The sequence below is a fragment of the Dermochelys coriacea genome, chromosome 2 (assembly GCF_009764565.3).
Source record: "Dermochelys coriacea isolate rDerCor1 chromosome 2, rDerCor1.pri.v4, whole genome shotgun sequence".
NCBI lineage: Eukaryota > Metazoa > Chordata > Testudines > Dermochelyidae > Dermochelys > Dermochelys coriacea.
The window spans coordinates 104546714-104571197 of record NC_050069.1 but is presented as its reverse complement, the minus strand read 5'-3'; the positions used below and the strand labels follow the sequence as shown (position 1 = coordinate 104571197).

Sequence of the window (24484 nt, the reverse complement as noted above, 5' to 3'; positions counted from 1 at the left end):
ACCCATCGCAGTGCCGCTGATTTGAAGGTATACATTGTCACCAAATGTGAAATAGTCATGGGTGAGGACAAAGTCACAAAGTTCAGCCACCAGGTTAGCCGTGACAGTATCGGGGATACTGTTCCTGACGGCTTGTAGTCCATCTTTGTGTGGAATGTTGGTGTAGAGGGCTTCTACATCCATAGTGGCTAGGATGGTGTTTTTAGGAAGATCACCAATGGACTGTAGTTTCCTCAGGAAGTCAGTGGTGTCTCGAAGATAGCTGGGAGTGCTGGTAACGAAGGGTCTAAGGAGGGAGTCTACATAGCCAGACAATCCTGCTGTCAAGGTGCCAATGCCTGAGATGATGGGACATCCAGGATTTCCAGGATTATGGATCTTGGGTAGCAGATAGAATACCCCAGGTCGGGGTTCTAGGGGTGTGTCTGTGCGGATTTGTTCTTGTGCTTTTTCAGGGAGTTTCTTGAGCAAATGCTGTAGTTTCTTTTGGTAACTCTCAGTGGGATCAGAGGGTAATGGCTTGTAGAAAGTGGTGTTGGAGAGCTCCAAAGTCCCAAATTTGAAAGAGATTCCACATTTTACTGCAAAGCTTGGAGGAGGAACAAACACACAAATATTTTCAATGTAAAATTTTCCCAAATATTTTTTAAATAAACTGTAGCGGGAAAATACATATTAATTAGAAACCTAAGCTTTATTTATAATTAGAAATGAGGGACCATCTGCTTTTAGACACAACTTCCTATGGCAAATCTATGGGGATAGATGCATAAAACTGAGCAATATCATCCTAAATTGCTCCCCACATTTTCTAGAAAACAGATCTCATAATTTCTTCTTAACAATAGGGTCACTACAGACATTTGTGACATTAAACAAAGTACACCAAGGGTACTCCACACACCAGAAAATTAGGCTTTTAGGGCCGTTTTACACCAGGCAAAAGGTCCAGAGCAGCATAAAGGGGCCCTAAAAGTCCTGGTTTCTCGTGGGTGAAGAATTCCCCTCGTGCAGGAACTAAGGAATTCAGCTGTAAGACTGCTGTCTGAGGACACTCTACAAGTCTTGACATAGGAGGCAGGTGGTGGCAGGAGAACCAAGTCTCAGCCCACAGCACTGCAGAGATTCCAAGCTGTGCTATGGCCTGAAGGTCAACCCTGATCTTGGCATAATTTAGACAGACTCTCAGGACACTGCAAAAGGTAGCTCAAAGCCACCATGCCTTTCTCCCCCTGCGCTATAAATTCTGGGCTGCACCTCACTCATGGAATCTTTGGAATAATCTGATGTTGCCATCAATATTTTTCTCCATGGAAGCATCACAACAGGCCCTGTCAGTATACAGGGACATACATATTGGATATGAAAGGATGGAAGAGTTCTCAATCACCATATTTTTACAAGAAAAGCAGATACATAACTACTTAAAAACATGCACTGAACATTCAAACAAATGCTTCTACAGGTCACTTTCTTACCTCCTTCAACTGCACCAAGAACCTAAAGGCAGAAAAGACCACCACCATGCCAGAGACGCTAAGCTGTTTCCAGCACCTTTACTTTCCATAGTAAAAATAATAGCAGCTGGCATGTGCAGGATTAGCACTTTTCACCTGCAAAGCCCTCAATTCTCAAAGGCAACTCTGCTTGTTAAGAAAGTATTCTGATCTCCAAGTATGTTCAGCCAATAGATTGAGAGGGGCTCTCACAAAATTTTCTCCTGCAATGATCCTCATCTCCTAATGGAGCTGCCATTCATAGAGAAGAATGACAAGCAATTGGGAAAGCTATTTGTGTGTTTCCTTATTTAAATAAAACATCTTCTCTTAATCATAGCCATGAAGAGAGGCAACAACGTATGATAAACACATTTAGGTTAAGTGCATTTGCTGAAAGTACTTACTCCTTGTTTCTGAAAAAGACATCTGGGGTTGGATTTTTAGAACTTTTCAGCATTGGCCTAAATCCCACTGATTTCCATAAGAGCAGAGGTAGACTAATGCTGAGTACTTTAGAAAACCTCATCTTTAACGTACAGGTAAATATACCACAGGTATATTGTGTAGGGGAGGGTGTGGTGGCCTTTTGGAGGAAAGGAAACATGTTTTAAATGCCTTCCCTTTGGTACAGTCTGGAGCACTGCAAAAGAAAAAGAAAAAATATTTTGTGACCTTCAAGGATAAAAGTGATTTCTAAAAAGGATGCTGTGGAAGTATCCAGAGATGTGAGTGTGGGTGGTGTGAGCTCCATCTGAGGCAGCGATCGGCTCCCTTCATGTTGGCAGCACAATTTTAAGAAGTAGCTCCAGAGAGTCCCTGTAAGCCCTCTCCAACACTTCACAGATTATATCCATTTTACAGATTGAGAAACTAAGTCACAGAGTTTAAATTTTAACTTGTCTGAGGTCAGAGGGAAAAATTGCAGAAACAGGATTAGAAAATATAACTCCAGAAAAGAAAACTGAATAATGGAGCTGAATAATACATAGAGTTGGTCAGTAATTTTCCATCCAAACAAATTTTTAAACAGAAAATACACTTTCCATAAAATGTTAGTTTTTCACAGAAAAACTACTTAGACACATGAATACAAGCAATAGAAAGTGTGGACATACCTTTATTTTCATAAACCATGCCACTTTTCTGCATTTCCCCTTCCCACTCCTAAAATTCTTAAAAAGACAATGTGTAACCAGTGTAATAGAAGTAAATTATAATAATGAGCAAATTAACCTTCCATCTCTCTGACAAGTAAAATAGTCATCCGGAATGTGTGTCTAAAATCTTGATAACTTCTTGTACACAGCTGATGGATTTGCTCTCAGGATGCACGAAAATATCATGGAAACCTTCAGAAAATATGTATTTTTAGAAACAACATATTAGACCAAATTCATCCCTGATGGACCTCTGATATCAATGGAGTTACACTAGGAAGAAATTTAGCCCATTGTCCTCTTTTCAAAATATTGTAGCAAGTTCAACAGGCTTACAAACAAATACCACTATAGAAGCAAACTTCTTACATATAGGTGTGTCATTTTGGGGAGGGGGGCGGTGTCCTTACCTATCATTGTCTGGTACTCCTAGAGTTGAAAACTTATATCACCTTAAAGGATAATCATGATGTTTGCTTGGGATTCTTAAAAGATGGCCTAGAGCTCTGGACAATAACAACTGCACTCTTCTGGAACTGTTTGCCATAGGCATCTATCTTATAATAGTCTATGGGATCTAAGAACCACCACAAACCACCATTAAATACTCAGAGCACAGTATGCAGAAATGAAAATAAACCATTTTTTAAATCCACATGCAATTTCCCCCCTGGATAGAGGAGCACAGAAGGCAAGAAAGAACCAAAACATGACAGATACATTGCTGAATGCACCACTGGACAAGACCCAGGTAACACTATGATGGGTACAGTATAAGAACCTGAACATAGGCTGACTAGAAGGACAGACATGAAATGGCAGACTTGCTTAAAGAAAAATATTGGAACTCCTTTGCAGAGTTCTTCTGAATTTAGAAGTCCGGTATGAAGGAATATATACTTGATAAATTACTTTTCCAGTCTCAGAGAGCAAAAAAATTAGTGTGGTATACCATTATTAAAAAGAAGTTGTTGTTGGTTTTTATATAAAGAATAGTAGAGAAAATACAGAAGGGGTACCTTTTCCAGATTATATAGATTATATTATTTTTGAATTCATATGGATAGTGCAAAATGTTTGATTCCTCTTATACTGAAATCAAAGCACATAATGTACTCAGTGTTACAATACCCTTCATACAAACATTCTCCTTCACAGGGCATTATCAGGATTAATGAATCAGGGCCAGACTATTGCCCAACCTAGCATGTAAGTAAGAGAGAGGAAAACTTTTCCAGTTCCCTACATGAGCATGTTAGTACTCCCTACGTGTCAGTAGGGCTGCAAAGGGAAGAGGAGGGGCCATGTGCATGAATATTTCTCTACCCTTGAAAAGGTACAAAGGAAGTGGATGAGCCATGACTCTGCCCCTTTTCCCCACCATGCACTGGCCAGCAAAGATGGCAGGGTGCTCAATAAGAGGAGGGTAATCTGCACCTGGTAAAAACATAAAAAATAATTCCCTATAGCAAAGTCTGAGACAATGACTTCTAAGGGCTTCTACTGGAGTGGTGCAAAGGGAACGGAGCAAAAAGGTCAGTCAAGCCTTCACTGTCTGAGAAGGTTTGGAGATGAGAAGCAGTCAATAAATTCTAAGTATCACAACAGCTATCATAGATTAACTTTGCAATGACAAAACTGCAATATGAATTATTTGAAGCCTCTGGGGAATGTAGCAGAAAAGTGGCCAATTTTGCAATGATGATATCTAGGTTCTCAAATCACAGAAATAGTTATAAACTGCTACTTGCTGCTTTCAAAATTTAATTCACATAAAACTCAAGGAGCAAAGTGATTACTATCTTTTCTTGTATCCCAAAAGTCATTTACAGAGTCACAGTCACAGACAAAATGCAGCAGTTTCAGATTTATTGCTATAAAATTATAAGTGTGATGATTAAAACATTCTAAAGTATTCACAACTAGTATTCCAGAGCATTCACTGCTGCAGGGCTCTCAAATCACTATGCTAGAATTGCAGCTGACACTTAAATATAGCACGCCTTATGAAATGTAATATCAGACTATGAAGTCTGGCCTTGCTCTTTTCTCAAGCTCCTTCATGGACCGTCTTTGCGTTGTTCATAGCTGAAACCGAGGTTAGAAGGAATGGATTTCATATGGAAGAGAACTGAAGAAATATACATTCTACCGGATGGAGATCCATGACAAAATATGTCTTCCATTAAACTTATTCTGTAGTGATTCTCTCAGAGGCACCATCTTTCCAAATTGCCGATCCGCCCACTCCACCCTAGCCCCTGCCCCCACTCCACCCCTTCCCCAATCCCAGACATCTGCCCCAGCTCCACCCCCACCCTATATTTTCCCCTCCCCCCCAGCACATTCTGCACACTGCTGAACGCCTGATCACCAGTGGATGGGAGGCACTGGTGGGAAAGAGGAGAAGCTGATTTGTGGGGCCCGGCGGTGGGCAGGAGGCACTGGGGGAGGAGCTGATTGGGGGGGCTGCTGTTGGGTGCTGAGCACTCACTATTTTTTTCAGTGGGTGCTCCAGCCCTGGAGCATCCATGGAGTCAGCACCTATGGCTCCTCTTATAACGCAGTCACAGTTGGCTATGTGCTGATTTAGCGACAAATTGGTAATTTAGAGTATATGTTCATCTAACTCAGTTGGAGTTTGGTTGTTGAGTTCAACCAATGGACACAGGATCTGGCTTGGAATCTAACCTTCATTAAAGACTTTATATATTTGCATATGCACATTAAGAGCATAAATATGAAATACAATGGGTGCATCCCCAGTTCCTGGCACTCTGGATAAAGACATTATCATCAATTTGTTCTGTTGCTACAAGAATTCTGTGAAATAGCTGTCCTAATACTCAGCATTGTCATTTCAGAAAAAAATTCAAGGCGGATGGGGCAATGTTGCAGACATTTATATGTCATTACAAATATCCTGCAAAGTTGGGGAGGAAATGGAAGACTAATGGAGGAATACATTCAGGAAAAGTCTACAAGAGTATCTCCCCCCTTACTCCGTAGCACATGACGGCCCTGCTAATAATCAAAAATCATGGATCAGAAAGGTCTCTTACTGGTGATGCTGAGCTGCCTGTTCTAATCTGCAGAAACAACAGTCCCTTTAGATATCCCAGGAAAGTTTGAGGAGAACTAAACTCAATGACAGCTTGCTGTGGGGGATCCACTGGCTAAGAAAATCGATTAAGCAATAGAGTATAAACCCATTGGGTATGATCTCTGCTATGTATAATATTGTCATCCCATAGTAGTGCTACAGCTGTAGCTCACGTTGTGAAGTACGGTATCTCTCAAAAATCTAACACAGTACACTGTCCTCTGATCAAATAGGAGTCTCCTGACAGCATATATTCATATTCACATTCATAGTGAATGCAATATCCCTCTCAGAATCCCTCTAAGTTAAACTCCTTTCTGCAGTTTTCACAGAAAGTTCACAATGGTCTTATTCCATTGAAGCAAGCAAGCAGCTAAATAAATAAATAAATAAATAAATAAATAAATAATCAATCAATCCATCAATCCCAATCACCATATTTAAATTATGTAGTGCCATTGTAGTCCTCAACTGTGATGACTACGTTCATGAGGACAACCTACAACTCTCCGACACTAGCTACAATAAAGAACTCAAACAAGACCTCACAATTTACCCAGGAACTCAAAGATATCATCAAATCCTTCCTCAACCAATGCAAAAACAAACTACAGACTTATCCCCCATGAATCCACTCAAGGGACCTTCAACATGCTTCCCAAGAATCCCAAGAAGCATACAAGGAAACCCAGACAGACCCATCATGTCTGGCCTCAGCATGCTTAGTGAAGGAATTTTGGGGTTCATAGAAACCAACCTCAAACTACTCACCACACAAAGGGACAACTTTCTCTAGGACACAACTGACTTCCTCCACAATCTCCACAATATTGACAACTTCACTTGCCACCTTGGATGTCACTTCCCTATGCACCAACCTCACTCACTATGACAGCATAACTGCCTGCCTCAAATATTTACATGACAATGGACAACCCCTCAGATATCCATCCCAGACACATCTCCAACTTCACCCATTCCATTCTCACCCATAACAATTTTACTTTGTCCAAACCATTGGAACAGCCATGGATACTAGGATGGCTCCCCAATATGCCAACCTCTTCATAGGCCACCTTGAAGAAGAATTTCCGGACCAATGCACAATGAAACCAGTGATATACCTGAGATACACAGATGATATTTTCACACTTTGGACAGACAGCTTTAACTCCCTCAGAGATTTCCACCACAACTTCAACAACCACCACACATCATTAAGCTCTCTCTGGAACACTCCTACATTGGCATCAACTTCTTGGACATCATAATCAGCTTCAACAATGGAACCCTACAGACAACCATATACAAGAAACCCATAGAACACCATACCTACCTTTATAGATCCAGTAATGACCCCAAACACAATCAAGAAATCTGTTATCTATAGCCAGGCAGAATACATACATACACATACACATACACATACACATACACATACACATACACATAGAATATATATCTTAACACACTCAAAGTGCCCTTCACCAAACAAGGACACTCCAGAGAAGTAGATCACATCATGGAATGGGCCATCCAAATACCCCAAGAAAACCTATTTCAATACAGAAATAAAACCATGTTGAAACACACACCCCTAGTTTTCACCCACAACCCCACACAGGGTATTATCAAACAAACTACAACCCATAATTTATGGGAACCCCATCCTGAAATAAATATTTTCTGAACCCTCACTTCTGGCAATCAAACAACCCCCCAACTCTCCAAGTTCATCATCAGAAGCAAGCTCCTCGCAGATCAGGACACACCAACTCAAAGCAGCACCAGATCCTGCCAGAACAATAGATGCAAAACCTCCAGACATCTCCACTGCTACAATGATCAATACGCCCCACAGCCACCTTTCAAGAGCCATGGGTCCTACACATACCTATCACAACATGTGGTATACCTCATCCAGTGCACTATATGCCCCAACAACTATGTGGCTGAAACCACAATAACTATGATAATAACTATGCTCTCAAATGAACTCAAACATGATAGAAGCCAAAAATACCCTATTAGCTACAGGTGAACACTTTTTACAAAGTGATCACTCTATATCTTACCTATCAGTCTCATCCTCAAAGGAAACCTGCATACTTTCAAAAGATGAGCCTGGGAGCATAAATTCATATCTTTGCTAAAAACCAAAAATCTTGGACTGAACAGAGATGCTACATTTATGGCTTATTATAATAAATCTATAATCCATTAACCCCTCTTTTTTTGGTCCTCTGACTACACAGGTGTTAATGGGCCACTCTATCTTGAATGGTCCCTTAGAATATGTGCTAACTACTTACACTAAACAATCTGGTCCACCTTGCATTTTTCTGTGAGGCTGGGAGTACCTTTGATGAAGTGAGCTGTAGCTCACGAAAGCTTATGCTCTAATAAATTTGTTAGTCTCTAAGGTGCCACAAGTACTCCTTTTCTTTTTGCGAATACAGACTAACACGGCTGCTACTCTGAAACCTTTCCCAGACTTGAAGAGCAGTTCCTTGTTACTCGAAAGCTTGCGTCTCTCACCAACAGAAGTTGACCCAATAAAAGATTACTCCACTCACCTTCTCTGTCACATACTTAATTGTCATTTATCTTACTGAGGGACAAATTCTGGTTCACTATGCAACATCTATTTATCCAAAGCATACTTGGAGAGCTGGGGTTGAAAATCTTTCTTCTACAACCAAGCCACAAGGCAGAGAGACGCATAAGGTTGTTGCACCATCGAAGCCCAATGTAACCCACCCATACTCAATACAAGGGGATGTCAGTGGCTCTGAGATATGCATCCACACATTCACTCTCCTGTGCCCCCAAAGCTACTTGAATTCTACTTTCCTGTTCTCTTAGAAGTATGACAATTCAGGACTCCCTCCTCCATGCAATGGAGAGGGCAGGAAGATTTGGAAAAGAAGAGCTTTCACCATACTTCCCATGCATCTATTGCTCTCATGTTCCATGACAGAAAATCTTAAAGGTAATTTAGAACTTTTATATTCTGTAACATACCTGTTAGATGGCTTGTACCACATTACTAAATGGAGATCTCAGTGGATTAGATTTCATCCTAATTAGACTAAAGTCTCTTTAAATACATTTTATTCAAAAATTAAATGTAATCATCACATTTTTTATTCTTTAGCTCAGATCATTCAACTGAAACAGGGTTTATGTTATGTCACTTATTACATTTATTACTGTTGATTAACTTGCAATTTATCATCTTGGTAAAATAGCCAAGGCATAACAAAACAGGTTACTGACATGTCCTGGTTGCCACTTTGTGGAAAAAGGCCAAAGCAAATGCTGCTAGCATTTGGAAACCATGTATACACCTCTAATTATAACTGTCGGGAAACTGGGCTGGAAAGAGTTCCATTTAAGTAGATGAACAATTCAACTGGCTTGTTAAAGCAACAGAACACATTCAATTTAATAGGGAAAAAGAATCATTTGTGTAAAAAAATATTTCCCTCAGTCACTTATAAATGTTCTGCTTTTCAAATCATTAAATATCCCCTGAAACTTGTATTATGATAAGGGTAAACACCACTACCCACTTTATCTTGTATATTTTATTATTATGTTATTGATTATTTCATATACATCTATCATGTCTCCTCTTGAACTAATTTTTTTCTTCATATGGAAGTCTTTTGTGCCCCAGTTATTTTCATTGCCAATCTATCACCCCCCTTCTATTTCTGCCTAATCCTTTCTGAGATAGCATGACAGTATTGCAGGTGAAGACATATCATTGGTTTATCATTAGCAGGTGTTCAATATTCTTTTCTCTCTCATTCTTTATGCATTCTAACATTTACTTAAAAACAAACACCACTGCTGCACAGAAAGCAATGCTTTTCATTGAGCCTATCCACCATGATGCCCAGGTCTTTTTCATAAGCAGTTACTGTTAGTTTAGAACCAACAATTCCAAGGCTGCATAGGGAGCAGAAAGAGTCCCTACATAGGCATCTTGTGGACCATTGTGGGAAACAGGGATTGGGGACACAGCCATGTTCCCTATCCATGCTGTCACAAATTCAAGTAATACTGGCCCTGCCAGTCATTTTAACTTTCCTCCAAAATGTAATCAGCACAGGGCCACCTCTGCCTCACAATCTAGGATGTTGCTACCTGCACTGCTACTGCCTGTCTGCTTGCTTCCTCCTGGCCCAGAAAGCTGCTTCTTCTCCAATGCCAGCATGGGGTCTCTTCCCTTCTACCCTTCTCCTAAGAGCTGAGGCCTGTGAAGGAAGGAGCAGAGCTGGCCAGGAGAATCACATGATAGTTTTGGATAGGGGAAAGAGCAAGCAGATTGAGCCAACACCATTTTTTCAGATGGGAAATGGGGAGAAGGGAACAGAACTGGCCCTGAGCTGCTGGGCTCTCTCTGCTCCACTCTCTCCTTTTGTGAGCATGGTGCTGGCCCTGCTCCCATTCTCTATGGAAACATCTATCATGGGCTCACAGAACTCTCTGCTCCAGGGAGGCAAGATCTCCTCCTCTGCCTCCCTCTGATAGGTGCTGCATGGCCCAGACCACCACCTGAGAGAACATGCAGTACGGCAGGGAAATAGAATGAGGTCTAGTGCAGGAAGTATCTCAAAATGCATAAAATCTAAAAGCTCTGATCCAAATCTTTGTCTAGGCTACAAACAATAGTCAATGCTAGCCAAAGGGGCTGCTGAAGTGGTGTTGGAATGTGGTGTTGAAGTGGAATGTGCTTTAGCTGCCAGTGTAGACAAGAGAACCCATGTTCACCTCTGGTTCAGTTGCAACAGTTGATTCCCATTATCAGCAAAAACTAGGTTTTTTGCAGCATAGATAAGGCTGTAAAGTAAGAAATACAATGATTTGTTCTTGTAATTATTCCTGATGAGGCAATTTGCTGCAGCTAAGATGAGCCCTACTCCCTCAACCTTGTTCCCTGCCGGCTTACACTCATTCTTGACTCCTTACTGTATCCACCTTGTCACAGCTGTGTAATGAAATATTTCCTTGCAGTTTTTCTAAAATTGGCTTCCCTTTAATTTTACCAGCTAAACCTCTTGTTCTCATATTCTAAAGCAGCACTAAGTATTTATTTTAAAAGACACCATTAGTTTACAATCATCACTGAATATTGATATTACAGTAGTGCCTACAGGTGCCAGCAAGGATCATATGCTAGATATTGTACAAAGGTACACAAAAACATGGCCTCAGCCCTGAAGTGTGTACCCTTTAAGAAATGCCATTTTAAAACTACTCCATTACATATTCAATAGTTCTAACACACCATACATTATGGGACATGCAGAGATTTCCCAATAGTATATAAAAGAGGAAAACTGAAACCCAGGTTCATGAGCTGACTTACATTCATGTTTCAAGGGCCATAGGGAACGGGTAGCTTGCTGTTAACATAACACTGATATGTAGAGAACCAGACCAAACCAAAAGCTCTCTCCACTCTTCCACATATTATCCTTTACACTCTGCTTCCATGGCAACCTACCTTAAAGAGACATTCCCTATGCAGGCAAAATCCCAATGAAGTCAAAATGGCATCTGGACTAACTCTAAAAGCAGTCACAATGCCATTGCTGGATAATACCCTTGGGAGGACGGAGGGAATTTAGTGTTTTAAACTCTAAAATGAACAATGGAAAAGTTGATAACTTTGGAGTCATTATTTGTCCTTGTTTTTTCCCCTCTTGCATTGCTTTTGGGGGCTGGATTAAGTTGACACCTACTTTGTTTCTTAAAAGGTAAGATATTCAAACTTCTATTTAAAGCTTAGGGCTTAATGGAGAAAATGGAAAGTAATTTTTGTAATGACCTTGCTAAATATAACAAGGGTTTAAAACTATACTCCAAATTTCTATTGACTTAGTATTTATGGGTGTACATGCTAGTCACTGCAGAACCTTTAAATACAAAAATAATCAGGTGCTTTAGCCATACTATGTTTAGTAATGAAAAAGCTGCCAATAACTCCTTCCTATGGAGGTTGATTTAGTAAAACTTTTTATGAAGACAGTAAATTTCATGTTTTAGTATACATGACAGTCGCATTCTAGATGCGAAGATGCGAGACAAACAGAAATCAATATCCTCCAACCTGAGCATGAATTTTGTCAACTTCCAATTATTATCTTGCTTGTGGGGAAGATCAAAGAATAATTGAAGTTCCTGGCATTGATGTCACAGAGCGGACAGACAATTCCAATTGTGAATAGATATAATTCCAGATATAATGTGTTTAACCTGGCTACATTTAATGAACAATCTAAGGCTGGCTGCTGAAGTCATATACATTTCATGGATTGTGTATCTCATAAAAGGAAAAACAAACTATATTTGTTTAGCCAAACAAGGATTAAACTATTTACATAGTTATTTTCTGTTTAATCCTCAGGTGAAAGGCAATTTAATTTAACAACTATATTACAGGTGATCTATCCTAGATAACTTGCCTTCTGATTACTTAATTCAGAAAAATATGAGATAACATTAGATATCTATATGTCAGAAAGGAAGAGGGGGAAATGAATGTGTATGTTTATAACATACACACCCACACTTACCATGAGCACACAAAATACTTTGTTAACATGGAGTTAAGGTAGGTGCTCTATGATCTTCCCAAACATGACAGTTTAGTTCCTAAAAGTCAAATATTAGCAAGATAGGAATTACAGAATTAAGTTCCCCTTGCAAAAAGCTTAGCATTACAAGAAAAACAAACTCAGCCACACAATTGTAACTGCCCATGTGGAGCAGGCAATAGGAGACTCAGAGACTTCTTAGGGCAGGAATCAGAGAGCAGAGCTAAGGTTGCATGACCATGTTTGTGTTTTGTTTTTTTTCTTGTAACACTAACCTTTTCATAAGGGGCATGGTAAGGAGAATTTAAGTCTCCATTTTCCGGTCTTCCAACAGGTAAATTTTAGGAATTAAACTCTCATATTACAGATGGGGACCAGCAGCACTTGGCAACAGTAAGCACCTATGACCTTAAATAACATCAATGTCTTTTCTGCACAAGAATTTCCCTTGTGATTGTTCTTTGGTTAATTTTTGTTGTTGTGGGTTTTTTACTTATTCATTTTTCTTCAGAAAGCAGGGGGCTGAGTGGGGCATAACTGAGTGGCAACTGTGGCAGGAAAGACAGTCCTGCTGAGTGGCATTCTAGATGCTTCTCACAGCCCCTTCCCCAGTGACCCGCTGGAGGCTGCACCAGGGTACATGAGCAGCCCCGGATTGCCTACCCCCTATCAGATCCCATCATATCTGTGCATTGTGGAATGGGTCATGATGCCAGGTAGTAGGTTATTATTATTTCTTGTATTGCAGTAGCACCTAGGATGTACAATCATGGATCAGGGCTTCACTGTGCTACTGACTGTACAAATACAAACACAAACCTCAAAGATGATCCCTGCCTCGAGGAGCTTGCAATCTGAGCTCAAGGGCAGTCCAGAGATATCATTGTTAAGTCAATACTGCCCATAGTTTTAGGCTGAATCTGTAGAGCTCACATGCATAAAATAATCACAGGACTCACCCAATGCGGGGATTTCAAGACAGCACGTGGGATTGCAGATCAGCACCTCTCTTCCTAAGAAAGCAACTGGAATGCTAGCTGGGTTTCTCACTCAAACTTACTCATCGAGCTCTTCTTTGAGGAATCTGAGCCATGAGCTGATCCTGCACCTGAGTAGTTTTTTGGTGCACCACTCCATGCACATCCCAGTGTCAGTACCAGCCTGCATGCTCTCAGCTCCCCACCTCTACACTTTTTATCTATGGCATGCACTGAGCATGCTTAGTCTCAACTACCCTCTGATTTTGCTAATGTGCACCTAATTCTATAACACTTAGTCTCTTACCCAGATGACCCACTTTAAATTTTCCTATCACCAGAACCCTCTAACCAAATGACACTAAATTTGCAAATCACTATTTATACTGGAGTATGATGTGGTATAACTCTTTTCAAGACAATCTATTTATACATGAGCACAACACTTTCAAAAGGTACAGGCAGCTGATATGGGGGCGGGGGGAAGAGAGGGAATCTGTATCTCAGAATGCCCTGACCAAATAACTCCAAAATTTGCACCAGTACCTTTATCCAAGTCTCACTAATGGCAAAACACTTTTCGGGCCAATCTATCACTCCATATGCATTTTAGAGCACTTGGGTTATTAAAAAGCATGATCGGGGGAGGGGAGGCTGAGGTTAATATGCTAGGGAACAACTTGACCAAATGACCTCAGATTTATATCACAAAGTCTACCCTGGATCCTGATGTAGCACAGCATTATGGCAATCTGTCTATGCATGGTAATTGTGGAGCAATTTGCACAGCAAAAGGAGGTCATTTTGCATGCCAAATGACCACAAATGTACACCAAACTGTCCCCCCAGCCTCTCAGCTAACATGCTAATCTGAATCTGCCTGTGAATTTAAGAGGTCTTTGAAAAATGGATTTGAAAATTGCATGTTTCTTAATGTCCAGCTTCCATCCCATTTCTGGCTCACTGTTTGCGATCACTTAAAATCTTTTTGTAGTTGTTAAACTTATTTTATGTTTTAATACAAACTGGTGTGTGTTTGACTAAGGAGTCTGTAACAATAATAAGACTGCTTTTTAATGTGACATGACACTAAGAATATATAACATGGTGAGCAGATACTATTGAAAGGTACCAGTAATTAAATGTACAGAGACCAGTAATTCAAACTATACTAAAAGAAAGGGGAAACTCATCCAAGTAAGAGATTCTACAGTTATGGAGGCTCAAATGACATTTGGGACTGGGATAGACTTAATCCTAAAAATAACAGGTAAATGGAGAAAGATTGCTTGGAAGAATCGTGCATGGTCCTCTTCACATTGAGGGAGAGGCAGACTAGGTGTTAAACCTATAGCAGGGTGGTACTGCTCTGGGGTCCCAGGCTGGGAGGCTGGTAGCTAAAGAGTCTGCATGTAACTGCAGCTGGGTGTGTCCCTACCTGTGTTAATGCTGGTGAAAGTGCAAGCTTGGAGGGCAGCTTGTCACAGAAGCACAGTGTGAGAGGGAGCCCAGGCTGGTGGGTCAGAGGGCTCTGTGGTACCCCAGTTCCAGGTGGTACCCCGGGGGGGGGAGAACCGGTCACGTCTTCATAAATATACATATTAGAAGGGTAGAACAAGTTTTCTTGAGAAAAAAAAAACACAGTATGTTCTCCAAGCTACATATAGTTACAAGGACATCTAGTACTCATTTCCTATAAATGGATCCAGTCTGGCTCCATGATTGCTGCAAGATCAGCATATGTGACAATTCTAGTCACAGGATCATACACAGGGACAAAAGTTTTGTTTCAAATGCCAGCTCTGCAAAAATTATGTGTGTTCTAGCTACAGAAAGTACACTACATAAAACCTGTGTGAATTGCCGACCATTAGTCAAGATTCCATTGTATTGCATCAGTTCTTTTTTACTCTATTAGGTTATTCCTGTATTTTTAAATTAATGTATTTGACAGGCTCATCCCATATTAAAATAATGGTTTTACCTTAGAAAATTTAATGTCAATATTTTTTTTTAAATTATGCAAAGACTATTAGCTTGTCTAAAAGTAAACACACACCCAAAACATGTAGTTGCCCCAGTTCTACTTGTCCTATATAACCAATAGGTGTGTAAATCAATATTCCCACAAAATATGGTATTATTTTAAAATATTATGGAAGCAAAAATCATCACAGTAAATATATTCTTATACCCGTGATACAGAAAGAACAAAAACAAATTACAATGACAATTACAGGTTTCATTGTATATTGTGACACATCCTTCTGTTTCTGTCCCCAAAAGAGATCATAAACAAGGTGGATACTTCTGTAGAGGCTGAAACTCAATCTTAGATTGCAACCAAATTAGCCCCCTTTTCATTTGTATAAAATTTTCAGGTCCTGTTCCCTAAATACAGATGTAGCAGTAGCATGCATGAATTATAAAGCAATGGATAAAGCAGATTGAATCAGAAAGGAGAGCTCTCACTGCACCAGCCAGGTAGGACTCATCTACTAAAAACAGAGGGAGAACATGCTATGCCCTCTCTGCACACCTCTATTTTAATCCCTGATTATATGACTACTAGAGCTGGCCTGGCAGCTCAGTTTCTGATTAAGTCAGCATTTCTTAACTTGCTTTGGGGAGATCAGGAATTGTTTTAGACTGATTTAGTCATCTTATTTCTAGCCTGCACCTAAGCTTTTGGCTGTGTACACTGCCTACCTCCATATTGTCAAATACTCGAGAGTCCTGTAACCACCCAACTGTCTGATGGCATTGGCAGCTTCTTGGCTGGTCTCAAGTTTTTAGTTCACCAATCACACTTTTAGATCAACATGACACACTATCATCTTCTCTCCAGCTTCAGCATCTGTACATTGATATTCTGAATTCAGAGAACCTTTCATCTGCCACATTTTTGGAATGACTGAAGAGTTTCTTAACCATTTCATAGATTTTAAAGACATAAGGAACCATCATGATCATATAGCCTGTCCTTATGCATAACACAGGCCTCAGAATTTCGTCCAGTTTTCTGACATTTAGCCCAACTGGCGGGGAAATATTAAGATATTTAATCTTAATTTGGACTCTAAGATAAATTTACCACAACTCTGAGAATCTGTTCTGATAGTCCTTATTTCTAAAAGTTGCATCGTATTTCCAATTAGAAATTTCCTGATTTCAGCTACTGTCCACTGGGTTTTTGTTATGTCTTTGTCTGGTACATTAAAAGAGTCTTCTAGGATCAGTATGCTACAATCATTATTTGGAACCTTCTTAAACAGAACAGACTATTCCAGGGTTTATATCTACAGCCCCTTTAGCTCACTTAGGGGGAAAGTCTTATAAATTTATAGATTCCAAGGCCTGAAGGGACCACTGAACATCTACTCTGACCTCCTGTATAACACAGCAATGAATCTTCCCAAAGTAATTGTTTAGAGCAGATCTTTTAGAAAAATATTCAATCTTGATTAGAAAAACGTCCGAATCTTGATTCCCACACCACTTTTTTAGTGCGTAACTGCATGGTGGCCATAATCCTTCCAGAGTTAGTCGAGTCTAAATAACCCTATTAGTCTTTAAGGAGATGTCATCTGCTTGCTGCTAGCCAAACACATATTTCTTCCTTCATGCATATTTTTGTGTGGACGTGGTTTAAAAAGATCAGTTTCTTTTAAAGCCTTTCCTTTAAGTGTCAAGGTGTACATCATGACAGGTTTCAGAGTAGCAGCCGTGTTAGTCTGTATTCGCAAAAAGAAAAGAAGTACTTGTGGCACCTTAGAGACTAACAAATTTATCTGAGCATAAGCTTTCGTGAGCTACAGCTCACTTCATCGGATGCATTCGGTGGAAATCAGTATATTAACACAGAATATTCCCATTCTTTTTCTATTTATTATTAAATCTCAAGAAAAAGCCTGATCTTGAGAGATTTCCACTCTGATTTCCAGCTAAAGTAGTTTAACAAGCTTCATTTAAACATCACAACTTTTGAACATTACCTAAGACTTTTGAGTTTCCAGAGCACATTGCTATCTATTCTTTAAAATAAAAAAAATTGGTTTAGGGGAAAGAGTACTAGAACTAATGTTAAACCTGTTCAGTCCAGGCATCATATCAGTAGTTTATTATAGCATCTATTCAAATGAACTAATTTTTATGATGTGATATTGTAATAGCTATCCAAGTGCCTATTGAATAAATCATTTCTTGTCTTGTTTCAAAACCAAAATAAACTATAAATGTAGCAAGTGGGAACATCGCTTGGATACCTTTTCAAAGTATGCTGATAGCAGTGAAAGAGTGGTCTCATTGGTTGTATTATATAGGAGCTGTGAATTGCAGATGATGAGAGACCAAAATGCTCAGAGCTGAAGGATCATATTCTCCATTTATTTTTTGCACATAGCTCCCACTGACTTTAATGTGAATCCTGTGCATTGATCAATATCAACATATGGTCCAAAGACATTTTAAAGTGGAGTATATAAGGCTAAGATATACCTCATCTGAAGTATATATTATTTTTCTATTAAAGAGATAAGTCAAAACATATTAGCAACTTTGAAACTGCTTAATGGTAATTAAGTAATGTATTTTTAACTCCTGGAGATTCCAACATATGAAAGAACTTCATTTATTTAAATATAGACCAAAACCATTTTGCTAAATATGCTGCTGCATTTAAATTTAATACGTAATGCAGGTGCTTTACCAGTGAAACTCCTAACACGTACTAAAAAGTCAGTAATCAGTCCGTAAGCAAAACAATTACACTCAGAAGTTAGGTACTAAAAGTTTCATTTTCTTGGAATCAGAAAGTTTCTTCAGTGCTTCAATACAATTAGAAAAAAAAGCTTCCTTTGAAGACAGTCTAGTTCAATATATAATTAAATCAGAGTGAGTTACAAATACGATAAAATTAACAATGCACAAAGCAAAAAAGGTTTCCTACCTGATTTTAAAATATAGGTATGTGTACTTGCAGATGCCCAAGATAATGAACAAGCAAATCAACGATTATGAACCAAACTGTTTATCAGTCCTCAAAACACATCATACAACATCAGTGTATTTCCAGTTGGCAACACTTGCTACTGAAGTGACATACTAATATTAGCACCAAGATGCCAACAAGATCATTTAAATTTGATGTAAAGCAAGAAAAGCCCAGACTGTGAAAGCCCCTCATAGGGAAAAGTCTTCTTGAAGGGGGATGGACCACAGTGAATCCCTTCTGGGATACAAGTATGGTGAAGTAAAATCCTTGGGTGTCATGTGACATAGTAACTATTTTATAAGAGGAGAGTTATTGACCTTTACCAAAAGGTTTAAACAGAGAGAGTGAGATCCTGCCTCCATAGAATCATAAGACTGGAAGGGACCTAAAGAGCTCATCTAGTCCAATCCCCTTTACTCATGGCAGGACTAAGTATTATCTAGATCCTCCCTGACAGGTGTTTGTGTAACCTGCTCTTAAAAATCTCAGATGATGGAGATTCCATAACCTTCCTAAGCAATTTATTCCAGTGCTTAACCACCAGCGTGCAACTTAAACCGCCCTTGCCACAATTTAAGCCCATTGTTCCTTGTCCTATTGTCAGAGCTTAAGGAAAACAATATTTCTCCCTCCGCCTTGTAACAACTTTTTATGTACTTGAAAACTTATCATATTCCCTTTCAGTCTTCTCTTCTCCAGACTAAATAAACCTATTTTTTTCAATCTTCCCTCATAGCTCATGTTTTCAGACCTTTAATCATTTTTGTTGCTTTTTTCGGGACTTTCTCCAATTTGTCCACATCTTTCCTGAAAGGTGGCAACCAGAACTGGACACAATACTCCAGTTGAGGCCTAGTTAGCATGGAGTATAGCGGAAACATTACTTCTCATGTCTTGCATACAACATTCCTGTTAATAAGTCCCAGAATGAGGTTTGCTTTTTTTGCAACAGTTTTACACTGTTGACTCATATATAGCTTGTGATCCACTATGACCCCCAGATCCCTTTCTGCATTACTCCTTCTTATGCAGTCATTTTCCATATTGCATGTGCAACTGATTGTTTCTTTCTATGTGGAGTACTTTGCATTTGTCCTTATTGATTTGCATCGTATTTACTTCAGACCATTTCTTCAGTTTGTTGAGATCATTTTGAATTTTAATGCTATCCTCTGAAGCACTTGCAGTCCTTCCCAGCTTGGTATCATCTGCAAAATTGATAAGTGTACACTCTATGCCATTATCTAAATAATTGATAAAGATACTGAACAGAATGGGATCCAGAACTGATCCCTGTGGGACCCCACTCAATATGCCCTTCCAGATTGACTGTGAACCACTGATAACTACTCTCTGGGGTATGCCACCCACCAGTTATTTACCCACCTCATAGCATCTCCATCTTTATTTCCCTAGTTTGTTTATAAGAAACTCATGAGAGATAGTATCAAAAGCCTTACTAAATTCAAGCTATACCACATCTACTGCTTCCTCCCTATCCACAAAGCTTGTTATCCTGTCAAAGACAGCTATGAGGTTGATTTGACGTGATTTGATCTTGACAAATCTATGCTGACTGTTACTTAACACCTTATCTTCTAGGTTTTTGCATGGACTTCAATGAAGTCAGAATTTCACCCAGAATACCCACTGTTATGTGCACTACAAAATAAATTACAATTGGAGCCTTAGTGTCTTTCTGAATTTTCCTGCTTGTCTTTTTCTTTTAACTGAGTGGAAGATCCTGAGAGTTTTTTTCCCTTTTACTTTCTTCTTTTTGTTCTGTGGGCTTCAGGCACTTAGAAGGGGGTGGACAGTAGGGATTCTGTACCATTCTGTGATGGCCCTTGCCAAGCTGTAATTGATTGATACTGACAGACTCCTAAGAGCTAGATCTGACAGCTCTAAAGGATACTGTAATACAGGCCTCAGGAAGTGGGGTAAGGTTATTGGGGTAAACAAAATAATGTGAAAACATCACACTTGTCTGATTCAGTATCAGCCAAACTGACGGGTGGAAAGAGAGAAAGAAAGCACTGGCAAAAAACAAAAGGAGCGGGAAGAGAGAAAGTTCAGTGAAATCTTTACATTGAATTCTACATATCAGTCATTACGGAATTCTTCACAGACTGCAGGTAGTGATGATTTATAGGCAGTAAGCTTCAATTTGGAAGCCCATAAGCACATTCTTTGATCTAGACTTCTACAGATTTGTTTCCTATGTATTCAGTGAGAAATAAGTGATTTGCTATTGATTTGTCCACAGGCAGAAGAAAAGTGGATTGGTACTGTAACCCCAAAGTGAATAGGAACTTCAGGATCACTGTTAAAGAAATGAAAGCCACCATAAAGGAAACATTTACAGAACACACAATAGCGATAATGATCTTCTATCCAAATATAGACTCAATACACAGTAAACAAGCATTACCTTAAAGAACTACAAAAGTTGCACGGAATAAATACTTAAATTAGATAGTTTTGCAATAAGCACTTTTAAGTAACATCATAAATATTAACCATTGAATTCCATAGTAAGCATCAGACAGTGGCAGGCTACTAGAGCTGAGAAAACAATTTGTAATAGTTTAACATGAATTTTCCACAAATAGGCTGCAATTTTGAGTTTGTCAGTTATTCAAAACTATTTGATACATATTTTGTGCAAACAACTTTACACCTGTGCATTACTTGCAAGTTATTTGTTTCAAGTATTCCTTCCAAACATTCAAAATTCATGTTTCTCTGGTCAAAGCTGTGTGTTTTGTCACCTAATTTAAATGGTATAATCTCCTGACTGTGTGATCTAACCTGAGTAAATTACTTTTATGCCAAATATTTTTGTTTAGGTCACAACAATAAAAACAATAAAAAATAGTAATTAAATATATGTTTCCAATGTTGTTGTAGCCATATTAGTCCCAGGATATTAAAGAGAAAAGGTGGGTGAGGTAATATATCTTTATGGGACCAACTTAAATATATCTCAGCTACAGGTGTGATATTCACTTTCTGCAAACGTTCACACACAAATCTTCACTTGCACATATGTTTGTCAGAGGCATATAAAAAGGGAATGAACTTGGTCAAAGCCAAACTCTGTTTAGAAGTCCATAAAATATTTTTTTTTATTATTCACCCTTCTCTATTAAGTATCACATAGAACAGGGAAAAATCCTAGTCTCATTGAAATCAGTGGAAAAATTCCAATCAAATTCTAATCAAACCAGGATTTTGCCCTCTATAAAAGTGTCCAAATTCTTGTCTTTGAATAATAAAAAATTGTAAAAAAGCAAGTTTAAACCAACTAAGTTTAACTATTTACCAACTAGCTTGAAGAAATAAAGGACACCAAGCTCAGTGAAACTCTATGGTCCTTCTAGGCTCTACAGTCATAGAGACACCTATTCTGAGGGCAGGAACAAAGGAATTCTGCAGCTAACCCCTTCCAAAGGCCAGGCCCTGATCTCACGGGTCTGATCGCCTGCAATGGCAGTTTGCCAGATATGCTGAGGGTAGTCCCCTTATGTCCACCTATCAAAGCAGGTTCATCCCTAACAGTAATGTCAGCCAGCCAGGGAAGAGTTTTAAAAGGGCTGAAAGGCCAAAGCTAGAGAGTTTTCTCTGGATGTCAACACTTTAGCTGAAAATCAGCCTCTGCTCTCCCCAAAACTAGTGACCAGAACTACAGGTATCAGACAATCTTCTGCACTTCCAGATAGTTTTAAAAGATTGCCTTAGTCTTCAGCCGGACCTGAAGCTGTCCATCTCCCACCAATGGTATCAGAAGACTGCTACAATTTCCATGTATGACCATAGATAGCAGCAAAGGGGACAGTCTGTTCCAGTGATCAGGAATAACTGGCACTAAACATGGCTCATTTACACCAATTCTTCTCTCCATCAACAGTAACTTGTCTCAGAGCTACAATCTGCATGTGTATTTGTTTTGGGACTTTAGCTGCAGGCTGATTTTTCCTGTGGGTATGTTAAAGCAAGTATCCATAGCCCAAGGCAAAAATTACAAGATATAACTGTGTCCTCTGTAATTTGATAAGCTATTTTCATGATGTGTCAACTGCCATTTCAGCTTAACAAATAAGGAAGTCAGTTAGATAATAATTTGAGTTCATTTGGTAAACTGTAACTTGCTCCACGTGGAATAAAACAGTTTGTGGATAAAATATGAAAGTTGGGTCAGAATGTCTCACACATTTAACTGGTATTTATAAAAATCAACAGCTATTAAGATATTGTTACCATATTTTAGCACCTAAAATCATTTTCAAGGCCAAACTGAAGATTCATGTTAAGAGAAAACAATAGCAAAGGTCTTGAAACGGCATCATTAAGGAACAGACCTAGATAAAAGACAGTTAATTATGCTCACAGATATTTATTACCTCAAAGTGTCTAAATAAAGTGTAGCTTTTAAACTATTATCCAAGTAAACCCAATGATTTTAACTGGTCTCTTTAACTCTGTATTGATAATCTGTAAAGAAAAACATACTAAGCACAATTTCTCAAAACATTTTCTAAATGTAAAGAACATCCTATAAACTAATGATAAACTCACTTTCTCAGCCAATGTGACCTTCATAAGAAAACAGACTTCAAAAATATGTGTGTCATCTTACAAACCTCTACGGAAATGAATAAAAAACCCAAAACCTCCTAGTTTTTGAAAAAAAAAAAAAAAAGAAAAACAAAAGAAAGATGAGTAGTTGCACATCTGTAAACAAATTAACCTTTAAAATCAAACTATATGGATGAAAATTTACCTACAATTATTCCCTGTATTTCAGTATAATCATTATGCTATGAATTTACATATGGAAAAGGAGGATTATTGGAATCTGAGAAAGAATTAAAAATGAATGCTTATCTAGTAAAAACAGTGAGGAAGGACATTCAGGAAACAAATGAAAAGAATGTACCTTTACTTTTATTTTTTCTTTGCTATTTTCCTTAAAAGAAAATCTATATAAATTTATATTGTTTGTTCTTTGCTGTTCTCTGATAGTTAGAAAACAGCTGCATTGGACTTTGACTGGCTAGATTGCAAGGCTCAATAATCTGTCTCAGCTCAGGGTTAAGTGATGGAATTCATTTAAATGCCCCAGAAGTAATCATCCACAAAGAGTACATTATTTCTCTTTTATGAATTTTCAACCCTAATACTGATGGGTGGCATGCAATTAAACCTGATCAATATGTAATTTAGGTGGTCTGACATGTTTTCAAATTCTCAGAATATAGATTCTTTCAATATTGCAAGAGCTTAGTGAAATACTCAGCCCTTATAAAATGGCCAGGGCAGCTCAGTACAGTACAACAAAAATATTCTACTCACAAAATAAATGGAGTCATAATTAAACTTATAAACCTTAACTTTCTAAAGAAATAAAAATCCTTACCTGTAAATTGAGACCTTCACTTACTATATTGAATAGAAAATAATTAATATATTGATAGGAAATCACATTTACAGGTATATAGGCTTGTATACTGTACCATACAGGAGCAGTTTAAAAACATTAAGGCCTTGCTAATAGTATTCTTAAATAGAATTTAAAGGAAGAATAAAACAATGTTAATATTCAGTTATGTATCAGTAAATATTTATTCAAAAAGATTGTATTAGCAAAAATCAAAGAAAAGCAAGAAAAAAAAGAGGTGGATCATCATAATGATCCTTTGTGTTAAGCTAATAAACAAGGGGAAGTACATTGTCTTGTGACCCTAAAGGTCATGGGTGATAGTCTCTAGTATTACTAATTAACCTGCTGTCATCTACACAATAAGAATTGCACTTGAGTTACTATGATCTGACGTGGACCAATTTTAAAAATTGTATGCCTGAGGACTAGACCTGCTCCTACATGCAAATATACATATCCTCATGGTCAGAATAATATAAACAGAAAATATTATTATTAGAGCTAAACAGATTACAGAGACGTGGATATACAGTACATATTTATGTAACACGTCTGTCCAGAGTAAGAGTTAAACATTTCATGTCATCAGCTTCCAAGTACCAGAAAGAAAGTTTTATAACATCTTTGCTAGATAGGATTTCTTATTATCATGTATAATGTACATTTTATTGAATGTGGGTATTCAATACAGCTTGTCAACT

The 24484-nt window shown here is 38.5% G+C and overlaps 1 long non-coding RNA gene across 1 annotated transcript in view; it reads right to left on the bottom strand.

The window, feature by feature from the left end:
- The window catches only part of LOC122458745, a 134513-nt gene extending 111333 nt beyond the window's left edge, over positions 1-23180 (bottom strand). The window contains exon 1 of the long non-coding RNA XR_006278963.1: positions 22919-23180. This is a non-coding gene — a long non-coding RNA (uncharacterized LOC122458745). The remainder of the gene's footprint in view (positions 1-22918) is intronic.
- Positions 23181-24484: the final 1304 nt, after the last annotated feature.